This window comes from Phoenix dactylifera, unplaced genomic scaffold (genome assembly GCF_009389715.1).
Source record: "Phoenix dactylifera cultivar Barhee BC4 unplaced genomic scaffold, palm_55x_up_171113_PBpolish2nd_filt_p 002650F, whole genome shotgun sequence".
In the NCBI taxonomy this organism is placed as follows: Eukaryota; Viridiplantae; Streptophyta; class Magnoliopsida; order Arecales; family Arecaceae; genus Phoenix; species Phoenix dactylifera.
The window spans coordinates 7,501-12,500 of NW_024069803.1; positions in this window are offsets into that span (position 1 = coordinate 7,501).

Sequence of the window (5,000 nt, forward strand, 5' to 3'; positions counted from 1 at the left end):
TCCTGCGGCCGCGCGTGCGTGGAGCGGGATCGGCCTTACTTGGTCGGATCCGTCGCCCTCGCCTGTTGCGGGGGCTCGGTCCCGTCCCGTTCGGTGAAAGCTTTGCCCGCCCTGGTGCGTCCCCGTGGGTTCCTTTGTCGGTTTTGCGGCCTTGGCGGCGGGCCTTCCGTGTCGGCCCGTCGTCTCGCTCGGACGTGCCGCGCGCAGTTGGTCCCCGACGGAGCCGGCACGCTCTTCCTCTGGTGCGGCGTGCGCTCGCAGCCTCCGGCCGGCCCATGCGGCGTCCGTGCGCGGCGCTTCGGATCGGTCGGCCCGTCGTCTGGGTCCCTTACGAAGTTTTGCGCGACCGCTCCTTTGTCGCCGGTCCCCTGTTAGGGCTGACCGAGCCCTCCGTTCGCCCCCTGGCCCGTCGCATGGGCCCCCGGCGCCTCCGCGGCGCCCCACCGAAAACTGTCACGACGCGCATCCAGCGCCGACGAGGTCGCAGGTTACGTGCGGCAGCCGGGGGGCTAGGCCGAGCGGCGGCGGGCCCGCCCACGGAGGGGCGCGGGGAGGAGCGCAGCCGGCACGCGGTGCGGAGCGGCGGCGGCATGCCGCCGGGCGGCCGACGGCTCAACCGTGCCCGAGTCCCGCGGGCACCGCGTCGCCCGGCCGGCGCGAGCGGCGGCGGGCCCGCCCGCGGACGGGCGCGGGGAGGAGCGCAGCCGGCACGCGGCGCGGAGCGGCGGCGGCATGCCGCCGGGCGGCCGACGGCTCAACCATGCCCGAGTCCCGCGGGCACCGCGTCGCCCGGCCGGCGCGAGCGGCGGCGGGCCCGCCCGCGGACGGGCGCGGGGAGGAGCGCAGCCGGCACGCGGCGCGGAGCGGCGGCGGCATGCCGCCGGGCGGCCGACGGCTCAACCATGCCCGAGTCCCGCGGGCACCGCGTCGCCCGGCCGGCGCGAGCGCACGAGGGCGGGAGGCAACCGGGCGGCGCCTGCGGAACCGGATGCGACGGCCGGCGCCGCACGGCCCCGACGGGTCCGCACCGAAGACCAGCGCGGTGCGGATCGACCGCTGATGAGGTCAGAGGTTACGTGCGGCAGCCGGCCGGCTGGCCCGAGCGGCGGCCGGCACGCGACGCGGATCGAGCGGCCCCGACGGCTTGCAGCCGGGCGGCCGACGGCTAGGCCGTACCGGAGTCCCGCGGTCGTTCGGGCGAAGGGGCGCATGCTGCGGGAAAGGCCTGCGGCGGCGAACCGTCCGCCCGACCGGCCAAGCCTTCCGCGGCGGCGCGCACGTGGCGGCGCGGCCGAGATGACCGAGCGAAGCCCCGGCGATGGGCGGCGCGCACGTGTCCGTGCGGCCGAGATGACCGAGCGAAGCCCGGGCGGCGCCCGCCGTGCGCCCTGCCGGATCGCGCCTTCCGCCGGCGCGCAACGCCGGTCCCGCGTTCCGGCCGCGGGAGAGGCCTGCGTCGGCGAACCGTCCGCCCCGCCGGCCGAACCTTCCGCGGCTGCGCGCACGTGTCCGTGCGGCCGAGATGACCGAGCGAAGCCCCGGCGTCGGGCGGCGCCCGCCGTGCGCCCCGGCGGATTGCGCGGCCCGCCGGCGCGCAACGCCGGGCCCACGTTTCGGCTGCGGGAAAGGCCTGCGGCGGCGAACCGTCCGCCCCGCCGGCCGAACCTTGCGCGGCGGCGCTTACGTGTCCGTGCGGCAGAGATGACCGAGCAAGCTCCGGCGATGGGCGGCGCCCTCCGTGCGCCCGGCCGGACCGCGCTGGCCGGCGGCGCGCAACGCCGGACCCCCGATCCGCGTGCGAGCGGCGAGCGTCCGGGCGGGCCCCTTTCGCAACTTCCCTCGGTACTCTAAACACCCCTTGCCTCTCGGTCTTCCCCCCGACCCTCTCGGTATTTGCTCGGATATGTGCATGCATCGTCCCTCGTTGCCTTCGGTTATCCTCCCCGGGGTGGGCTTTGCGCCGACGCGCCAACGGGGTGGTAGGGGGGCTGCAGCCGCGGCCGCCGTGTTTCGCCATCCGCGCGTGCGCCGCCGGATCCGAGTGGAGGTCGCGGGCGACTCGTCGATGCTTGTACTAGGGGCGCATGCCGGCAGCCCCCCGCGGGGTGCGGGACCCCCGATCGGCGTGCGAGGGACGGGCGTCCGGGCGGGCCCCGTTTCCAACTTCCCTCGGAACATTAAAACCCCCCGACCCCCTCGGTCTTCGCTCCGGCCCTATCGCTATTGCTCGGATATGTGCATCCACCGTCCCTCGTTGCCTTCGGTTATCTACCCCAGGGTGGGCCTTGCGCCGATGCCCCGATGGGGTGGCAGGGGTGGGGCTGCCGCGGCCGGCGCGTTTCGGCATCCGCGCTCGGGGGCTCGGACCCGAGTGGAGGTCGCGGGCGGCTCGTCGATGCCTGCACCGGGAGCGCATGCCGGCAGCCCCCCGCGGGGCGCCGGACCCCCGATCGGCGTGCGATGGACGGGGGGAGGGGCGGGCCCGGTTTGCAAATTCCCTCGGTACTTTAAAATCTCACGGCCCTGTCGGTGCTCCCTCCGGCCCTATCGCCACTGCTCGGATATGTGCATCCACCGTCCCTCGTTGCCTTCGGTTATCTACCCCGCGGTGGGCTTTGCGCCGATGCCCCGATGGGGTGGCAGGGGGGCACGCTCTAGGCCGTGCCACGGGGCGCGGGCGCCGGCGCCGTACGGCCCTCGCGGCGGCCGTGAGCGGCACCTCGGCTTGCTCGGTCTGTCCTCCCGGGACGCGCGACCCGTGCGACCGGGACGCGCATCCCGTGCGACCGGGACGCGTGTCCGGGCCGTTCCCGTTTGCAACGCTCCTCGGTACTTTGGAACGCTTGGGGTGGGCTTTGGGCGGATGCCCCGCCGGGGTGGTAGGGAGGGGGGGCGGCTGCTGCCGCGGCGGGACTTCCGCTCCGCTCCGCACAAGTCCGTCGCCTCGCGGCGGGCGCGCCCGGCACCGTTCGTCCCCGAGGGAGCCGGCACGCGCCCGCCGAGGCCCCGGCGCATGGGCGCCGCCGCCGGCCGTCCGCGCGGCGGCCGTGCGCCGGCTTCCTCCGTCGGCCCTCCCGGGATGCGCGACCCGTGCGACCGGGACGCGCATCCCGTGAGACCGGGACGCGTGTCCGGGCCGTTCCCGTTTGCAACGCTCCTCGGTACTTTGGAACGCTTGGGGTGGGCCTTGGGCGGATGCCCCGCCGGGGTGGTAGGGAGGGGGGGCTGCTGCTGCCGCGGCGGGACTTCCGCTCCACTCCGCACAAGTCCGTCGCCTCGCGGCGGGCGTGCCCGGCACCGTTCGTCCCCGAGGGAGCCGGCCCGCGCCCGCCGAGGCCCCGGCGCATGGGCGCCGCCGCCGGCCGTCCGCGCGGCGGCCGTGCGCCGGCTTCCTCCGTCGGCCCTCCCGGGACGCGCGACCCGTGCGACCGGGACGCGCATCCCGTGCGACCGGGACGCGTGTCCGGGCGGTTCCCGTTTGCAACGCTCCTCGGTACTTTGGAACGCTTGGGGTGGGCCTTGGGCGGATGCCCCGCCGGGGTGGTAGGGAGGGGGGGCTGCTGCTGCCGCGGCGGGACTTCCGCTCCACTCCGCACAAGTCCGTCGCCTCGCGGCGGGCGTGCCCGGCACCGTTCGTCCCCGAGGGAGCCGGCCCACGGAGGGAGCCGTGCGCCCCGGCGGATTGCGCGGCCCGCCGGCGCGCAACGCCGGGCCCACGTTTCGGCTGCGGGAAAGGCCTGCGGCGGCGAACCGTCCGCCCCGCCGGCCGAACCTTGCGCGGCGGCGCTTACGTGTCCGTGCGGCAGAGATGACCGAGCAAGCTCCGGCGATGGGCGGCGCCCTCCGTGCGCCCGGCCGGACCGCGCTGGCCGGCGGCGCGCAACGCCGGACCCCCGATCCGCGTGCGAGCGGCGAGCGTCCGGGCGGGCCCCTTTCGCAACTTCCCTCGGTACTCTAAACACCCCTTGCCTCTCGGTCTTCCCCCCGACCCTCTCGGTATTTGCTCGGATATGTGCATGCATCGTCCCTCGTTGCCTTCGGTTATCCTCCCCGGGGTGGGCTTTGCGCCGACGCGCCAACGGGGTGGTAGGGGGGCTGCAGCCGCGGCCGCCGTGTTTCGCCATCCGCGCGTGCGCCGCCGGATCCGAGTGGAGGTCGCGGGCGACTCGTCGATGCTTGTACTAGGGGCGCATGCCGGCAGCCCCCCGCGGGGTGCGGGACCCCCGATCGGCGTGCGAGGGACGGGCGTCCGGGCGGGCCCCGTTTCCAACTTCCCTCGGAACATTAAAACCCCCCGACCCCCTCGGTCTTCGCTCCGGCCCTATCGCTATTGCTCGGATATGTGCATCCACCGTCCCTCGTTGCCTTCGGTTATCTACCCCAGGGTGGGCCTTGCGCCGATGCCCCGATGGGGTGGCAGGGGTGGGGCTGCCGCGGCCGGCGCGTTTCGGCATCCGCGCTCGGGGGCTCGGACCCGAGTGGAGGTCGCGGGCGGCTCGTCGATGCCTGCACCGGGAGCGCATGCCGGCAGCCCCCCGCGGGGCGCCGGACCCCCGATCGGCGTGCGATGGACGGGGGGAGGGGCGGGCCCGGTTTGCAAATTCCCTCGGTACTTTAAAATCTCACGGCCCTGTCGGTGCTCCCTCCGGCCCTATCGCCACTGCTCGGATATGTGCATCCACCGTCCCTCGTTGCCTTCGGTTATCTACCCCGCGGTGGGCTTTGCGCCGATGCCCCGATGGGGTGGCAGGGGGGCACGCTCTAGGCCGTGCCACGGGGCGCGGGCGCCGGCGCCGTACGGCCCTCGCGGCGGCCGTGAGCGGCACCTCGGCTTGCTCGGTCTGTCCTCCCGGGACGCGCGACCCGTGCGACCGGGACGCGCATCCCGTGCGACCGGGACGCGTGTCCGGGCCGTTCCCGTTTGCAACGCTCCTCGGTACTTTGGAACGCTTGGGGTGGGCTTTGGGCGGATGCCCCGCCGGGGTGGTAGGGAGGGGGGG